General features: G+C 49.3%; 2 long non-coding RNA genes and 1 pseudogene across 5 annotated transcripts in view; 1 reads left to right on the top strand and 2 right to left on the bottom strand.

Moving 5' to 3' along the window:
* LOC138922851 (heparan sulfate glucosamine 3-O-sulfotransferase 4-like) overlaps window positions 1–1,356 on the bottom strand; it is a 28,734-nt pseudogene extending 27,378 nt beyond the window's left edge.
* A 399-nt stretch (window positions 1,357–1,755) lies between these two features.
* LOC138922853 (uncharacterized) overlaps window positions 1,756–18,718 on the bottom strand; it is a 50,583-nt gene continuing 33,620 nt past the window's right edge. Inside the window, exons 12-15 of one of the 4 annotated variants that reach the window (XR_011436014.1) lie at window positions 9,138–9,293; window positions 7,768–7,893; window positions 3,952–4,001; window positions 1,756–2,553 (exon numbers count right to left, since the gene is read on the bottom strand). This is a non-coding gene — a long non-coding RNA (uncharacterized lncRNA). Of the gene's footprint in view, window positions 2,554–2,606; window positions 4,002–7,767; window positions 7,894–9,137; window positions 9,294–18,718 lie in introns of those variants that run through there. The other 3 variants (XR_011436015.1, XR_011436016.1, XR_011436012.1) reach the window with 3 other exon arrangements.
* LOC138922855 (uncharacterized) lies at window positions 9,290–16,848 on the top strand. The gene is made up of 4 exons (XR_011436018.1): window positions 9,290–10,765; window positions 11,512–11,557; window positions 12,156–12,216; window positions 12,495–16,848. It is a non-coding gene; the product is annotated as an uncharacterized lncRNA (long non-coding RNA).

The raw sequence follows: 18,718 nt of genomic DNA, 5'->3' as shown, positions 1-18,718 counted from the left end.
TAAAAACTCTTAGGGCACCGACTGTCCTGCAGACCTCGATGCTCCTGATGCCAAAGCAACCCAGGGTTGCTGGAGATGGGGAACATCCTCAGTCTTTTCTAGCAAGCCAAAACTCGCCAGCATCATCTTTTTAACTGTTCCCTGTTCATTTTGCTCTAACCTGAAAATACTAAAGTCGGATTCCAGACACGCAAATACGTTTGAGGGCGATTTTGAGAGATTCCAGGAGATCTCAAAGCCCTTCAGTCAATCTAGCTATCCTGCTTCATGCCTTAGCGTCCCCAACGCAGCAGCGCTGAGCCCCACAAGAGACTGGCCTGCGAAACACCCCGTGGGCACCTGGGCTGGGGATTTCCAGGCGTGGAGCTAGGCAGCTTCAGAAAGCACCTCCCTGGGTGAGGAGCCTGAGGCAGGCAGGGCAGTGTGACACCAGCTCCCCTAGCCCTGAAATACAGTGATCCCTGGCCAGCCTCCAGTCCTCTCCGCGCTCCCCCGAGCAGCCCCGCCAGGGTCCGCACAGCCCTCGTGGGGCGAAGGGCTCTCGGGGAGGTGCCTGGATGTCGAAGGGCGTGAGAAGCCGCAGCTTTCCCTCTGGGTCTTCCCCACCCATCTATCGCCTGCGCCGAGCCCAGGGTCCTACCTGTACCACTCCAGCCCCTTTTCGTAGTTCCTGTCGAAGAAGCGTGGCTCTACGCCCACGGCCCGCACGTCCGGGTGGACTCGGATCGCCTCCAGCAGCTCGCGGGTGCCTCCTTTCTTGACCCCGATGATGAGCGCCTGTGGCAGCTGCTTCTCCCCATAGTTGGGGGTGCTGAGGGCGCCGCCCCTCTCGCTGCTCCCATTCACCGCTCTCCGGCCTGCGAGCTCCTCGTGGGTGGTGCTGGACTTCTGCGCTTCCCTCTTCAGCAGCGCGCTCTGCGCCGTGATCATCTCGCCAGGGGCCACAGGGGTCCGGAGCCAGGGGTCCCTAGCGAACCCGCTGCCGCTCGCCAGACCCCAGCCGTCGGCCCCGGGGGCAGGGGGCTGCTTGGAGGGCTCCGGAGGCTCCTCACGGCTCGCGTTGTCTGGCGGCAGCGCGGAGGGCTGTGAGGGGGTGCCGAGGCGCATGGGGGGCGGCAGTAGAGAGGGTGGCGGCGGGCTCGGCAGGGGCTCGGCGGCAGTGCCGGCGGCTCCTGCAGCACCACGGGGAACTGCAGGGTGCCCGAGCCGCCCAGGAGGCTGTAGCACAGGTAGGTGACAGACAGGGACAAGGCGCAGAGAAAAAGCAGCTTGCGCGCCAGGCGGCGGCGGCGCGGCGAGAAGTGGAGGCAGAGGCGGAGGAGGTGCGGGCCATGGGGTCATCGCGGCTCCGGGCTCGCTGCGGCAGTGGCGGCGGCAGCCCCCGACGCAGCCAGGACATGGTTTCAGCCGCCGCCAGCGCCCCCGCCCGGCCCCCCCTCCCCCAGCCGCCCAGGCTGCATGAAGTGACGCCACTGCACCCCGGCCCTGGCCGCTGTCGCGCTGCGCCGGGGAAGAGCCCGGCTGCATGATCCCCCTCCCCACTCTTCCCAGGGAGTCCGGGTGGCCCCCCACCACCCCCCTCAGCCTCCGGCAAGGGGACCAAGGGGGGCGCGTGGACCCGCCGGCTGCACCTGCTCCGTCTGCAGCGCCCCCGCTTCCCCGGCTCCGACGCGGCTCCTGCTTCAGTCTCTGCCGCCGCCGCCGCCGCGCCCTGTTGCAGCCCCGAGTTCCCTCCCCGCTGCTAACTTTCTGCGGGAAGAGAAAGGCGTGGATGGGAGGCGGAGGGGCCCGGGCGCGCGGTCCGCGCCGCCGAGGGAAGGGGGAGTGCGCCTCGAGCGCGCCTGCAGAGGGGGACGTAGAACAGAGGCGGCGTGCGCTAGGCCTGGGGCACCCGGCAAAGCGGAGATCGTGCCCCCCTCCCCCGCCCCGCACCACATTCATGCTGGAGAGGTTCCCCTCCCCTGGGAGCCTGGGACGCCAGTTTCTCCTTCCCTCTCCTGATACTTTCAGAGACTTAGAGCCCGACGCCTGCCGCCAGTGCCGCCCAACAGGTAGCTGGCGGCCACAAGGCGGTGAGCTCTCGCTTCCCCTTTTCTCATGGGACTCCAGGCAAACTCGGTCCATCCGTGACCCGCCCTTCTCCCTTCCTGGACATCCTCCTGCCTTTGACCCAGGAGGAATTTCTTGTCCATACCAGGATTCCCATGCCAACTTCCATCTTTCCAGCCTCCCCATCTTAACTTGAAGCTCCTGATTGGCGGAGCTTTGACACAAACCCACAAATTTCCTTGCCCTAGAGCTTCTGCCTCTGTCCCGCCACCGGTTGGTTGACTGTGCTTTCTGCTCCAAAAGGAGAGGCTGTCTCCTCCTGGACACCCTGAACCACAGATGCACATGCGCCCTGGATTTCCCTGGACCAAAATAGACTGAGACTATCATCGCTCTAAACACCTTATAAGCAGAGAGAAGTTGTGTTGCTGTGTCTGTGCATCGCTTCATTGAATTACAAAGTATCTTCTTTGCAGAGAGATTTCTGTCCCTCACGTCCCGCTCCTGGGGGGAATGGTAAACATCAGAAAGCTTTGGAACATTCAAAACTACACTTTGCTTCCTGTTTCCTTTTGTTCAGGGAGGTAGTGGAAACGCGAGGCTGGAATGGCAGGAACAGGCAGAGCTATCAACTGAGGCACTCCAGCGAACTCTGCTTCCTGGGGGCAGGGGCTGGCCCTGCACGCACCTGGTGCCAGTCTTTCCCAGAGGCTAGCTCCAGTGAGTCCTGTTTACCCTGCTAGCCACAGCTGGGTGCCTGGAGGGTCTGCTTTCACCTACAGGGCGGATGTGCTTGGCATCTCCGGTTTTGTTTGATCACATAACAGGGAAAACAGTTGAAAGAAAATGTATATAGTGTCTAAATATTAACTAGATACCTAGTGCCAAAGAGAGAAAAAAATGTTGCTCCAATAACATGAACACAGACTTTTCCCTGAGTGAACAGAAGCTCACGGCTGCTCTCAGCTGGACGTGAGCTTCCTTCACTGCAGCTTCAGCTCAGATAAAGATTATTCCTTTAGAATATATTTTTTATGGTACACCGGAGACCTCTGAAATGCAGAGTCTGGTGTCCTGTAAATCATTTCGTGGAACTAGGGATGCTTTTTCAAACACCACGCAACTGCACTCCTGTAATGTTAATGGGAAGGGGCCAACTGGAGCTGGGAGCAGCACAGCTTGCCCGTCCCTCCTTCGGCTCCAGGCCCAGCTCTGGGTGGTCGCCCAGGAGGGCCCGGTTGCAGCAAATATTGTCACTGCTGTCGTCCATCTCCCTTTCAAAGCTAAGGCACCAGGATGCCCAGCACGTGGTCCAGGGGCCTCCCTACAGTCCCTGCCCGGCTCCCAGACTTCTCTATCCCAGCTCTCGGCAATCCAAATGAACTTGCTCTGTAGCTACTTTTACTAAAGATGTGCTTTCAAATATGGAAAGGTTTTGATAAAATGGTACTAACATTTAACCTAGAGGTGGCAAACTGGTAACAAATTAAGAACTGAATGTGGCCAGCGCAGTGATATTAAGAAGTTGAAACTGGTTGCAATGTTGTAAAATTGAGGACTTTCCCAAAAAATTTGGCTATGAGGTTTCTGCTGAAATAGTAGATCCTGCAACTTTGGGCCCCTCAGCCAGAACCGAGAGGCCCCCCTGACATGGAGCATGTGCCCTGTTCTTCACGGTGCCCCCCCAGAGTGCCCTCATACATTTATGTTACTTGCCTGGATGCTGCTAATGAGGACACTTCCCAGTGTCGCTTCTCCCTCTTGTCCACAGATAGTCCTACTTAAATAAGAGACTCTTGAAAGAACGGAACCCCGTTGGTGAAATGTTAGGCCCCACAACTGATGGGGAAGAGGTGATTTTTGGGGAGAGGAGCTTTGTAGATTTCTCACTTGGGCACTTACCTGTTTTGTTCTCCATCCAGGTTTTTTCTGGGAGCCAGTTCTTGAGAAACCTATAATGGAAAGTACGAGCTATCTACATAGGGAGAACTCAGACTTCGTTCAGCAATTCCCTGGGCGTCTGGAGACTTGATAGAATACTTTTTTCTTTTTCCGTTGCCAACACCCATGCCCATTCAGGCCTATGAGAGTTTTTACAATGCTCCTCCAACTGGTCTCCAGGCCTCCAGCGTGCCTCATTTCTCTTCATCGTAGAGGACAATAGCAGATCAATGTTTCTGAGGCATGGCTCCACCAGTGCCCTCTCTGATGCGGAAACCTTCCTCTCACTGCCTACCTGATAGACTCCAACTCTCTGCCTTAGCACTCAAGGGCCCCTCCGCCTTGCATGTATCCCACAGTCCTGCCAAACCGAACAGTACCCACTACCCAAAAGCACACATTGCATTCTTCTCTTTCACCTCTGCCTGATCAGATGATGGAGTTGAAACAAAGCCATCATTTGCTAGTTAAGTGACTTTCGGACAGGTCATTTCACCTCCCTGACCCTCAGTTTCTGCATATGTAAGTGATGAATAGTAAGACTCACCTCATATTGTTTTTATAAAGAATTAAATTGACTTAGAGAGCATATGCAAAAACAGCTGGCTCCCTGCCTGACATGCTGCAGCCACCAGTAATTATTCGGACCTAAATATTGGCTCATGCCATGCCCTGCTTCTTTTCCTATTAAAACCTTATCCTTGAAAAATCGGTGTGTACCCTTTCTCCAAAACCAGCCCAAGGTGTAAACTGAAGTTCACTTTCCTAAGCCGCTCAGTGACATTTATAACGCCAAATCTAATGCCTTAGTTTTTTTTTTTAAGCGAAAGAAGCTAACTCTGGCTAACTTCAGTTTTCTTATTAAAGAAATTGACTAGAAGGATTTATGGTAACTCACATAACTGAAGGGAATTTTTGAAAAATCAACAAACAAAAAGCAAAAATAAGCTTTGGAAGGCACAATAGAGCACAGTGTATAGTTATTATTACTGCTGTTCACCAGATATTGTCGGCTCTTCTCTGGCCCACAGAAGGGATGTATCTTCTTGGCCCCTTAAAGTCAGAGGTGGCTCTGTGAGCCTTTGGTGAATGAAACTTGAGCAAAAGTGAGGTTGTCTCTTCCAGACAGAACCTTTGGCAAACAGTGGGAGTGTGTTTTTCCTGCCTGGCAGTTGTGCAAGAAGTTGGATCGAGCATCTTTTAGCTGCCATCTACTCAATCCTCCAGACTGAGCAAGGATAATACAGTGCCAGCCCCTGATGACATGGAGCATGTTTGAGAAATAAACCTTGGTTATTTTTAGCTGAGACTTAGGAGTTTGTTGTGAATACAGCACAACATGGACTATCTGACTGATGAAAACATACATATTATCAATTTCCTCTGCTGTTGACCAAAATGACTTCAGTGAGCCAATATTAGAATTCCTTTTCACAAAGGTGGATAAGTGACAGATTAGAAGTCTACACTGTCCCAGGAGTGTAGACTGATACCACGCTTATATATAGCAAAGATATTTCCTCATTTTGTCCTTTACTTGTCAATAAAAAAGTATATCTATAGAAATCTGGAGGTAAGGCTCCAGACAAAACCAACATGGTGACAAGGAGGAACATTACATACTTGTAAAAGGAGCGACAGATGAGAAAATAATAATAATGGCCGGGAACTTAGAGAACCTTGCGTTGAAAGGGATCTCATATGGAACTTAGGAAATATTATAGCTGTAAGCACTACATGACAAAATCTGGTGGACGGAATTAAACAATACTTCGAAGAAAGATACCTTCAATATACTTATCTAAAAAGAAAAATTAGAAACCAACGAGCTGCTTGCTCAAGAAGCTAGACAAAGAGCGAGACAGTAAAGTCAGGAAGAAAGGAAATGATAAAGATAAATGCCAAACCTTTGTTTCTATTTATTTGCTCTTTATTTATTGCTATGGACTGAATTCTGTCTCCCCACAGTTCATATAATGGAAGCCCTGACCCCCGTTGTGACCATGTCCAGACACAAGGTCTTTAGGAAGTAATTATGGTGAAAATGAAGTCATAATGGTGGAACCTAAATCAGATAGGACTGTGGCCTCATCAGAAGTGGAAGAGATCTCTCTTTCTGTTTCTTCACACGCATACACACACCCCGCCATCTGAGGACTCAGTGAGAAGGGGACCTTATGCAAGCTGAGGAGACAGCCCTCGCCAGAACCTGACCATGCTGGCATCCTGCTCTCAGGCTTCCAGCCCCCAGAATGGTGAGAAAATAAATTTCTGTTGTTTAAGTCACCCACGCTATGGCATTTTGTTATGGGAACCCAAGCTAAGACGCTTATCTTTCACAGTTTGTTCCTGGGTTCTGGTACCAATTCCAATGTGTGTGGGGTTGGGGGTCGGGGGAGTCCCCCACACCAACAAGCAATTCTTGGGACACCAGCTGGGTGTCCTACAATTCAACTCGATTCTGACACTATGAACCCAGAGACAGCATCACACCCCACAGGTTAAGGGTTCAGCCCCACAAGACTGCCCCCACTGCAGGTGCCAACAGCAAGTCTGGGTTGTCGCCTATGCTTCTGAGCAACTGGCTGTCAGTAGGAGGTTCCCAAGACTCTCTACTCCGGTTCGACGAATTTGCTAGGGCGGCTCACAGAACTCAGAGAAACCTCTTACTTACTAGATTACCTGTTTATTAGAAAAGGATATGACTCGGGAATAGCTCGATGGAACAGACGCATAGGGCAAGACATGGGGAAAGGGCACTGAGCTTCCACGCCCTCTCCAGGTAACCACTCTCCCAGAACCACCTCTCTCCCAGAACCTCCACATGGTCACCAACCGCGACGCTCTTGGAAATCTGTCCTTTTGGGTTTTTATGCATAAGCCGTTTATTTATTCTCTTACCCTCGGCTGCTGTTTTTCCTTCCCCATTTATAGCCCAAAGCCAATCAAAGAAGGACATGTGCAGTGTGATGCTGTTCCTGTACATTTTTTAAGTGCATAACAATGTAAGAATTTGTTAATGGAGACATACACATGTATGTCTTGACTATGCATAAAAATGTAATCTTTTGTTAATGGAGCCATGCACATGGATATTCTTGGAATCATAAAGAATGTAATTAATTTTAGGATACTGATACCTATGATGAGAGAGGGAGGAGAACGGGATGGAAATGTGAATTTTAGGTGTGACGGCAACATTTTGCTTCTTAAAAACACAGATATCATTGTGGGCTGAATCATGTCCCTGAAAATTCATATGTTGAAGTCCTAACTCCAGGACCTCAAAATAGGGCTGTATTTGGAGAGAGGGCCTCTAAAGAGGTAATTAAGGTCAAGTGAGGTCACATGGGTAGGCTCCAATCCAATGTGACTGATAGTCACGTAAGAAGAGAAGATTAGAACTCAGACACACACAGAGGGAAGACCGTGTGAGGACACAGGGAGAAGTGGCCGGGGAGAGAGGCCTCAGAAGAGACTAAACCGGCCAACGCCTTGATCTTGAACTTCGGCCTCCAGAACCGTGAGAAAATAAATTTCTATTGTTTAAGCCACCCTACGTGTGGCATTTTGTCATGGCAGCCCCAGCAAATGAATGCAACATTGGAAGCAAATAGGGCAGAATTGAACGTCTGTTCTTTCTGGATATTGGGGCCGGAGATAGAGGTCATACTATGTACTCTTCTGCATATTTGAAATATTTCCATAATAGTTAAGAAAATAACAAGCACATCCCGAAAAAGAATAACCAGAGAGTAGAAATTTATGTGTGATTACCTTACAGGCCAAGGTGGGTTTCGCGTTGGGCAGGTGGTTCTCTTCCACAGGGTGTGTCAGTCACCCATGACTTCCCGTCTCTTGGCTCCGCCATTCCTGACGCCTGTATCATTGTCTGCAACCAATCTGCACAAGGAGAAAGAAGGAACACAGAGAAGACACACCTGCTTTCAAAAGTTCCAACCTGGAAATGGCACACACCACTTCCACTCCCATTGCATTGGCTGAAACATAGTCACACGCCACACCTCACTGCAAGTTGCTGGGTGACTGCCTTCCTGGGCACCCAGGACAAGGATGTGGACAAACAGCCAGTAGTCCCACCCACAATGTCATCAGGTTGACCCTGGTCTTCATGCTGCTGCTCAGTCCACAGCGTGTCTGCCAGGCCTATGGTTAGGGTTTAGATATTTTACAAAGGCGCGGGGGTTGGGGGTCATGGTTTGGGACTTCAAAGAGGAGGAAGCCAATTCACAAGGAGACAGAAAACCAAATGTTTGCTGGGCCATCTCTAAACAAATGAGAGAGAACTTGTGTAAAATGGGCCCGGCTAGGTACCTTCTTCTCTACCACATCTAGAGTTCCCTACGTTGACAGCTCCTTCCTGGAACAGGCCTTCTGTCTTAAATTCTTTTAGGCAGTTAAGGGTGAGGCCAAAGTTTCTTTCATATATAAATTTTGAGTGTATATATGTAATTTATAGAACTAAATAAATGAATTTAAATATAGATACAATGGATTATATATTCTATTATATATCAATATTAATATATATTATATATATATAATCTCCTTGGTTCTCCAGAGAACCCTGACGAATACAGGAGGAGTTAATATTCTTTTATCGATGGCATTTACATTTAATCATTTGAAATTCTTAGTTATGACATTGTTATGGCTTGCAAGGAAGTGTCCTTTTCAGTGTTTCATTTAGAGGCCTCAAGATACCAATTTTAAAAAGTTTCCCATTTTATTTGTTTGGTTTGATAGGCTTTTTCCAATTGAGTGCACAGATAAACCAATTTAGGAATTTCAAGGGAGCCCCATTTAGGCCAGTGAAGCCTTAAATCACCCTGAGTAATCTGAGCCCAGTGGGACAAAAATCTACATGTAGAAGGTCTGTATTCTTTAAAGACAAAACCAGCAGGAGTCCCAGAGTGGGGCTGTTCTTTGGTGGTCCTCTTAGAAAATGGATTTCTCATCTGTATGAACTTACCAAAGGATCAAAGGCCCAAAAAAGGAGTGAAAGAAACAGAAGTTTCTAACAAAGCTGACAACGGAAGGATGGCCAGAACCAGTATCAAAGGACGCCTACAGAAAGAGTCTGGACCTCTACCAAAAATGGGAGGTCCAGGCCCAGGAGGACTTACCACCAGGAACCAGAGCCACCAGGAGGAGACGACAGAGCACAAAAGATTCTTTGCAGGCACCTTGCTTGTGTCTGTGAAGTGGCACCAGAATTGAAGGTCAGTAGCTAGGGATCCCACTTCTGTCACCATATAAAGTCAGCAAATAAGAGGCATAAACTGCAAAAGAACCAAAAAGTTTATTTGGGGTCTCAAGAATTGCAATTCAGGAGATGTAGATTCGAGTAGAAGCTCAAATGTGCTCCTAGGAAGACAAAGGAGGCAGGGGTAGATAAAAGGAAAGGACACAGGCTTACAAAGGTCTACAGTGAACAGTTACTGACTGGTTCTGGCATGGGGTGAGCTGACTTGCCAGAACATAGTTGGTCCTAGGCAGACTGTCCCTTCTTGGAATGAGGAAACACTTCAAGATGTGACCTCTGCTGTCAGGTAAAGCTCAAAAGTTCAGTTAACATCTGGTGGTGGATGTGGTGTACAAGCATAAGCCCCACTTCCTTAATGGCCTCCCAGCTCCATTTTAGAAGCCTTGAAAATGGTATTCCGTTTTGTCATTGTCATCCACCACAGTCACGCACCACGTAACAATATTAACGATGTTTCGGTCACTGATGGACCACATATATGACAGTGGTCCCATACGGGTAGCACCACATAGCCTAGGTGTGTAGTAGGCTCTACCACTTAGGTTTGTGTAAGTACACTGTGTGATGTTCACACAACAGTGAAAGTGCCTAATGATGCATTTCTCTAAACATTTCCCTTTCATTAAGTGAGGTACGCCTGTACTGATTTTAGTCTTGTGAGTGTTGAATAATGAATTACTCATTTCAATTATTTGAGTCAGCCCCACTGGCTGAAGATGGTAAAGGCTGACTGAAGCAAAAAACTAAAATTTGTTATTCAACATTCACAAAACCAAATGAGTAAAGAAGAACTTTAAGTTCTATATCAGGGTTCATGTAAGGCAAAAACATTCTAAAGGAAAGATGGATTTGAGGACATATATGATTCTGAGTGTAAATGTCTGGGTACAAGCAAAAATTCCAGGGAGCATTTCAGACTTTCGAGGCAGTGGAATTGGTGAAACCAAAGTCAAGCTCTCCAAACAGTAAAGGGGGCCCAGGTAATATCTGGAGTACAGGTGGAACAGGCAGAAAATTTCATTAATGTAATTGTATGATTTCATGAACGGACAGAGTTGGAAAATAGGATGGCAGGGTAGGGCAGAGGGACCTGGAGGGCCCAGGATGGATGGAGAGATCAGCTGGGCTGGTGTGAGGAAGGGGCCATGGGCACACCCTCTTCATGTCCCCTCCCCCACCCTCTGAAACCCTTTGTGACTCTTCAGTGCTCTGTGATGCAGGCCTGGGATTATAGGCAAGTGCGGACACTCTCAGAGCTCAGTTGCCTCAGGCAGCCTTGCGATTCAGAAAATGGAGTTCAGTCAATGGAATGTTCTCTCATTTCTGAATAGCCATATGGAGTTGTTTTTGAGCATCTGCTCAACATTCTTAGATAGTGACTATAACCTCAGCATCGTGTGTGGGTTGTGGTTGCTTCTTCTGTTCCTGTGCTTCCTGGTGGGGATTCCATCTTTACCAACCTTGTGGAAAACCAAAATCTACCAAAAGGTAAGGATCCCTGGGCAAGCCACCAACAGGGATTTTTTATTGTTGTTTCCATTTCTAGTCCCACATTTTTAAATGAGTTGGTCCAGAGAGACTCCTAAGATGGCAAGTCTGAATAGAGGATAGAACATCATCCTTCTAGGGGAATAGGCCAGGCAGGACTAGGGGTTCAGCTGGGACTGTTTCCCATTTAAAACTCACAGACCATCTGGGTGTGGTGGAGGATTCCCGGATAAAATCCCATCACTGATTTCACGGCCCTGCATTAGGTTATTTAGAGAGTTTGGGATCTGTGTAGGAGAACACTGTTCCCAACACTGGATCACGAGTCACATTCCCATGACGGGCGTCATTCGACCAAACCGTCCTTTGTACTGGGCAGATCAGGAGAGCAGGGCTGAGCCTCTGAGCAGACACTGGAGTGTGAGCTCTGTCCCAGGATACAGGGTCCTATCTGAGGAAGCACAGATGTGACTGGGGGCCTCAGAGTCTATGCCCTCCTTGAGCAGAGGACTTCTGACTGAGAATATCAAGTGTGGACTCTAGCCAAAAATCCTCCTTCGAGTTTTTCAAAGAAGGAAAAATTGAAAGTATCTTATCACCTTTAGAAATTCAGAAAGGGAAAGAACACAAAGTGCTAGTAATAAAAATAGAGAGTGACATTAATCTTGGATGAATATCTGAGTTTCCTAGAGAGAGGATCAAGCCAACTAAGTCCTCGCTCCTCATTCTTTTCTTTTTGTTCTCAGCGTCAGGGCAGAGCCAAGAGGAGAAGAAAAGGTGGAACATCAAGTGGTAAGGTTCCACCTATCCCACCTGAGCTCTCCAAGGGTGACACATCCTGTCCTCTCCATGAGGTCCCAGGTCCATGGTCTCTGAGGATGTCAGTCGCTAGATAGAGTCCCTCTCAGAAAATAGAGGCCTCAGAGGAAAGGCTCATGGGAAGGTAGTCAGAACCCGAGACATTTCTCAGATTCCTGCTCTGCCCAGCTCTGGGCATGAAGCAGTGATGGGCCTGGACAATGGGTGTTGCCCAGTGGGTTGCCGTGGGAGACACCAAGAGTCAGAACTTCTGTGTCCTGACCTTGTGAAACTACGTTGACTTCCTGGATGATCAGACTCCTCTTTGAGGTAACCATTGACCTATGTTCCTCACATGGTGGTTTTGAACATCCCATGGGATAATGTATGTGACAGTACTTTATAAATGAAGCAACAAACACATGTGAACCTTATTAATATTATCATTGACCGTTTGACCACATCTACTGATTCTTGGGGCTTTCAGAGTTAATATCCCGTTAATATCCCAAGGGTCTCCCATAAAGGGACTCCCGTGTAACACCTATGCTTCTACCTTTATTACATGTAATTCACTCTTCTGGTTTCCCAGGTTGGAGAAACTACCAGAGGGAAACAGAGGAGAAAAGGAGGCTAATTTCTATTCTGAAAAGGTGACTAGTCTTTTCTTTCCTGATCCCTCTTTGACATGTTCTCTGCAATTCCAGGGATTCAGTACAGCCTGCAGTAGTCATGGGAGGGGTTTGCCATAGGAACGGGTATGTGAATGAAGGCCTTGGGGTGAGGGCTGCTGAGTGTATGGTGAAGTCATAGATGTGGGGCATTGTGAAGGGGCAGCAGGCTTCAGGTGGCCCCTCCCCTGACAGGCCAGCAGGTCCTCCTTTCCTTGTTCTGGTCCTGGCTACAGTTTTCTACTTCCTGTCTCCCGCAGGCCCCTAGGCCGGCCTCTCGATACCACCCGCATTCGTCAACTATTATGCCCAGACCCCTCCTGTGAGGTGTGTAATAGCACAACTGCTGAAATCAATCGGCTGCTGTTCCTGGAGGACCTGGAAGATGATACTGCCTCTGTGTCCTCTATGGCTTCCACAGCTTCTGGGACTGAGTCATCATTCACTCTGTCCTCTGCCTTCTCAGAAGTCCCTCCAGGAGACCTAACACCATCCCCTCCACCTGACCCTTCCCCACCGCCCCCCTCCGTTCTCTCACCTAACCCAATGACACCCTTAGCTGACTTTCTTTCACCCTCACCACCGGGTCACTCTATGCCACCAGAGCCTATTCCTCCCTTGGAGTCCAAATTCCCAGCAGACCATTCCCCACCCCAACCCATTGCCCTTCCCCCTCTCCCACCACATGACACCCAGGCAACGGGTCCTATTCTCCAACCAGAGGCCACTCTGTCTCTGAATACGATCTTCTCTCTTGACCGCACCCTTTCCCAAGATATTAACCCCTTACCAAATTTGCCCCAGATAATGAATCCCAATGACTCACTGGCTTGTCGTCACGCACCACCAAGCCTGTCTGTCTCACCACCGACAGACCACCCTTTAACTGTGACTCAATCTAAATTGGTTTCCATCTTATTGAAGTCTGTTCCAGAGAACTCATCTCCAGATAGCCCTGGTGGGTTGTCCACTTATGTCCCAACAATCAGAGGCACTGACCATTCAAGCCTGTCAATTTCAGAATTATCCTGGTGGCAAGCTTGTGCCAAAGACTTGTTCTTAGCACCTTCCACCTTGGCACCACGTGATTTTAATCGAGAGTTTCTTGCCCTCCATTCTCCAGAGTCCTCTCTGGAGAGACACCCTACAGCTAACCTTATAGAGCCTGGTAACCTCTCATTTCTCAGCCCTCATGTCCTGGCACTCCTGGAGAGACAAGTCCGAAAGAGGAGTGATTTCCTGATGTGGAAGGAAAAGGAGAAGGAGAAGGGCTCTTTTCCAAAACAACTTAGGCCAGGCCACCAACTAAATCCTTCGGGGAAAATGTCAGAGTCAAATGCTGATGAGTGTGACTCAGCATTCTCCCTTCCTTTCTGGAGCAGTGCAGGCAAACCAAAGGAGCTGCACATGCATGAGCAGCCCCCATATCCTAAAATCTTGGAGGACCATTTACAGGAAAAATGTATGCAGCTCTTCTGGGGTCTCCCATCTCTGCACAGCGAGTCCTTGCCCTCTGCTATCCGTGACTCACGTGACTGCACCACAATCTTCCTTTTCAATACCATCTCAAATGCCTCCATGGGCCAAGAATCCCCAGTACCTCTCCATCGCCCACCTCCATCCTTGCCTGAGATCCAGCCCCAACCCTTGCCTCAAACCCTGCCCCAATCCCAGCCCCTACCTCTCACTCAGGTCAAGTCCCAGGCCCACCTTAAATCCCCACTCCCAATCCTACCATCTGGTCCTCTACCCCAGAGAAGGATCTGTGGAGTGTGTTACCATAGACCCCCGGATGAATCAGAGTCTCTCACCTCATCTGAAATTCAACAACTGGAATGGAAAGTGTTGCAGAAGCAACAGGAAAGTTTGTGGGGTTCCCCCTCTGTAGTCCAAAGATCTCAGGAAGAATTTTGTTCTTCAGCTCCCAACTTTCCTTACCATCAGGCCTCCCAGGCCCATGCCTCCATCTCCACCCTTCCCGTAGAGTTTCCTCTCAGTGATGAGCTGAGGAAGAAACTGGAACATCACCTTCGAAAGAGGCTCATCCAACACCGGTGGGGCCTGCCCCGCAGGATCTGTGAGTGTCTGTCACTGATGATGCCTCCAAGAGATTTCTCAGAGATAGCTAAGTCAGAAAGCAATCGTGGACTCTCACGGATCTCGGTGAACAAAGATCTAAATGTTGGATTGAGCCAATCCAAAAGCTTCCATGAGAGGGGTTCAGAACTGCTTCAGGTAGAGAAGGAGATGGGGAAGGATCAGGGGCATAGCCCAGAGAACGGCCCAAAAGCTCATCTGTTGAGTGACCCAGAGAGCTCTTCAGATAAGGATCCGGCATATGACTCTGAGAAAGACCTAAATAGTCACATGGCAAGTCTGTCAGGGAAAGCTTCAAGGGCCTTGGAGGAAAGTCTAGATCAGAAGCAACTTGAAAATGTCCTGAAAGCACATTTGAGCAAGAAGTTTGAGGAAATCAGTGAGGCTCGGCTCCCTGGGACGGTGCGCAGTTCATGGCATGCTAGCAAGCAGACATTGCTGCTTTCTGACAAACCACGCACCCAAATAACTCAGAGGAGTTTGCCACCTTCAGTGGGTGGGGACTCCTCCCTGAATACCTTCCAGGAGCTTTGCTTCATTGATTCCAGTGCACAACAGATGATGGAAACCCATATTAAAAGTTTCCGTATGAGGATGGAGTGGGGCCTGCCCTGCAGGGTCCTTGAATCCATACAGGCGTTTAAATTGGAAGATGCTGCATCCCAGTCCTTGCCCTATTTCTACTGGCCCCCCTCAAATAACCCAACTTTGGAAGTCGACTCCAAATCCGAGGGCTTCGAGCCCCACAGAGGAAGCTCTAAATCTGTTCTTCAAGAAAAAGCGGAAACAACAAATTCAGCCCTGGTCCTGGATCGTCTTTGCCCTGCTACATCACCTATGGGCAGGGAAGGACAAGGGGTGCCGAGACAATCACCCTCTGGTATCAACCAAGAGATTGCAGAGGTTGTTCAGAGGAGTAAGGGTGCCAGGCAGACTCATCTGCCTGTCACATGTGGCATCACAGGCAAAACGAGTCAGAACTTTACTCAACTAGGCAACAGATGCCCCCCAGAGCTGCCTGCAAGGCAAGCTGGTGCCAAACCTGAGACAAAAGATGAGAGAGTGAGTTCCAGTGATAGAAGAGAAGGGCGACAGGACAAAAAGATGAAGTCGGAACCCTTTTCCATGTACAACACGGCCAGGGACATATTCAGGGCCAAGGAGCTCAATGCTCTGCAGTCAAAAACTGGTAGTGTGTTGACAACCAGCAAGCCAGGAAGCTCCCAAATGATACGTGAGAATCACAGTAAAATAGAAATTACTGGGACCATTGAAAGCCCTGCACCAAAAAGACAAGTTCCCCAAGACCCAAAGTCATCGGATCTTAAGGAACATCTGTTTGGGGAATTAAAGTCAAAACTAGAGAGGAGGAATCAGAGCCAGGTCCAAGGCCAACACACTGACAGGTCCCCTGCCTCAGAGAGCTTGACTTACAAGGCCTCACTGACTCATGCCCACGGTGTCTCCAGTGGGGACATGGGAGCTTCCCAGGTGCTGCGTGTCCATCTGGAGGACAGTGGGATCAGCAGACAGCAGCGGCAGGAGCCTTGGGTCCCTAAGAAAGACCTAAAGAGGTCCGAGGATAAGAAATTCCCACCAGCTACAATGAGACTGAGCCCTCCGGGCCCCAACAAAGAAGAGCTTGGTGGAGGGGATGCAGGGTTGGGGACATCCCAACCTACAAGAAAGAGTTTCCCTACTCAGATCACAGCATCAGAGGAGACGCTTGGGAGCAAGTCTTCCCAGACCTCATCACAGAAGGCACAGCCTCCTCCTGAAAGTCTGTTCAGAAAAAAGCTGAACAACATTTTTCAATGGCTTCGTCCTGGGACAAAAGGCAAAAAGCAAGACCATCCCCCGGAAAAGGGCCGCCCCATATCATCTGCACAGAGCAGAGGCCTGGTTAAAGGGAGAGCTGCCGTTACTGGGACCACCACGGCTCAGAAGACCAGGACGGTCCCTGGGAAGTTCCCAGTGGAGAAACTGGGGCAGCGGTGTGCAACAGAGGTCACCCGCCCTCAAGAGCCCCTTCCTTCCCTGAGGAAGTTTGTGAAAACTGAGCAGAAGGCAGAAGAGCAGGCCCAGGCAGAGCCCGTCCAGGGGCATCCTTCCAACTACAGGGCTCCCTCCTGTAAAGTGCCAAAGGCCAAGTCCTGCCACCAAGAAGTTGTCTTTGCTGGCCAGAATTATCCTACATGTTCTAGACGGATCAGAGACCACAACAGACACCCTCAGAAAGTCGTGGCGCTTAAAGATCAGCTATTGGATCAGAAGCGTCCCTTATCTGTGCCCCGCAGGGAGCATGTGCCCCATCCAAGCTCCACCTGCAGGCGTCAAGCCGGCCCAGGGGCCTCCAGCTGTTCTCACCACTGCTAAAGGCACTATGTTTAGGGATCCGTCTCTACGTCAACAGAAAACGCTTTTCCAGCGTTTCGAGAGCGGAAAATTTCCCACCACAAAATAATTCCTTCTCGTGGAGAATATTAATTCTCCCCAATAAATGATTCTCTAATAATAGTGATGTCTTTTCTGTGTCCTGTGTTGGGGGCATGGGTTTCAGGTAACTCAGGGCTTGTGCTTAGGGAAAAGGAGGAGTGAGTTCAGCTCTTACTGATTGATTCCTCTGGCTTCTGAAAGGTCACCAGTGCTCTGCAGCTCTTGTTGACAAAGCGATATCACGTGCCCCCAAAACCCCATTTCCTCCCTGATGAAGTTTGAGGAGGTGGGCTCTGCCTCCTGCCTCTTCGCTTAGCCTTAACGAAAGTGTAGAGCAGCCCACACCTTCCGCTCACTGAATGTTTTACATCCTTCAGAGAGTAGGGAAGACAGGTGTTCTCTATCCGAAGAGGGTCAAGAATAGGTATGCAATTCATAAAACAACAATGAAGAAAAAACAGCGGCTTCATCATGATTTAGAGGTCAGTGACCAGAGGACCCCACAGGGGGTGAACCCTAAATGGGATTTGGGGGGTGGGGGAGGGTATTGCTGCAGTGGATCCTGGGCTGGTGGGGGAGGGGCTAGCAACAGCACAGACACGCCTTAAGAATCTGTCATGTGAGTCATATTAATGTGTTAGGGAAGAATACTTTAAACTTTACACTGAGGTTTCCCTACTGGAAAGGCACCTGGGGGAAGTGGTTCCCCTCTGTAGGTATTTCTTCAGACTGCCAAATGATATTTTGTTGCAGAGCAAAAGCATCACTCAGCTGCCAGTAGTAACAATGTTGACCAAGTAGCCACCTACCTCCCAGGATAAAATAAAGCTGAGAGTAAGGAAAAGATGACTTGGAGTAAGCCAGGAGGAAAGAAAAAATGAAGAGGGGAAAGAAGGACCTTGCTGGTAGAACAAAGCTTTATGCCACATCATCATCCATATGGTGACCCTGTCCTGTTCCCCCCGCCCCCTCCTCAATCTGATCCAGGCATCACCACCTTGAGGCTGATCCAGGCACTGCACAGCACACTGATGCCTTATTCCAAAAAGGCACTGGGCTGTTCTTTGAATACTAAACACTATCTGCAGGGAGGTCATCAGGCATGGCATCCCCCTCTTTGGGAAGGTGATCTTGCTGCCTTCCGTCCATCTATGCTTAATAGGAATATACAAGATCTTGCCCTTAATGTGTACAGTTCACCTATCAGGATGGAAGTGCCGCCTCTGATATTCACGGCCTTGGTGGAGCCATGGTTGGTCTCCCCCAGAACATCTGCAGCTCATGAACCAGAGGTGAGTCCCAGACTATGCACCAGGTTACAGATATATGGGGGTCTCACCATGGACTGCACACATACCCACCCTTACAATAGGGGTTTGGAGGAAAGGCAACTCCACTTAGACAGACTGGGACTCAAAAATTGGCTGAGTGTCAACTGGGGCAAAATTCAAAAAGCATTATGATGGTGAGCGTGAAATACATTAAGTTGTAGATGTCTAAGTAAAATAAAGATGGTTACAAGGGTGGAAAAATAAAATACCAATTTTGTTTTCTAAAAACAACATGATTTTAAAAATGGAAGGGAGGAGAAAAAGGGAAAAATAGAATAAAATGATTGTTCTGTAAGTAATAAGAGGGGGTCAAGACATAGGTGACAAACGAAATAAGACTCCAAGTAAGGGAAAGGAATTTGAGGTTTCCAAGCCCCTTGAGGGAAGCTCTAAAAGTTTTCAGGGAAATAAGGTGCAAACAACGAATTCAGTCCCCATCCTGGATCTTCCACTCCCTGCTACCTCATCTGCGGGCAACGAAGGACAGGGGGCCCTAAAACCATCCCACTCTGATAGCGACCGGGAGCTTGCCAAGGACATCCAGTCAATCGAGCATGGCAGACAGACTTCAGAGATCCTCACACACAGCTTTATAGACAAAGTGAGTCAGAGTAAGACTG

Source organism: Equus caballus, unplaced genomic scaffold (assembly GCF_041296265.1).
Source record: "Equus caballus isolate H_3958 breed thoroughbred unplaced genomic scaffold, TB-T2T haplotype1-0000016, whole genome shotgun sequence".
Taxonomy (NCBI): Eukaryota; Metazoa; Chordata; class Mammalia; order Perissodactyla; family Equidae; genus Equus; species Equus caballus.
Note: the sequence above shows the minus strand (reverse complement) of the source record. Positions and strands in the feature narration are given on the sequence as shown.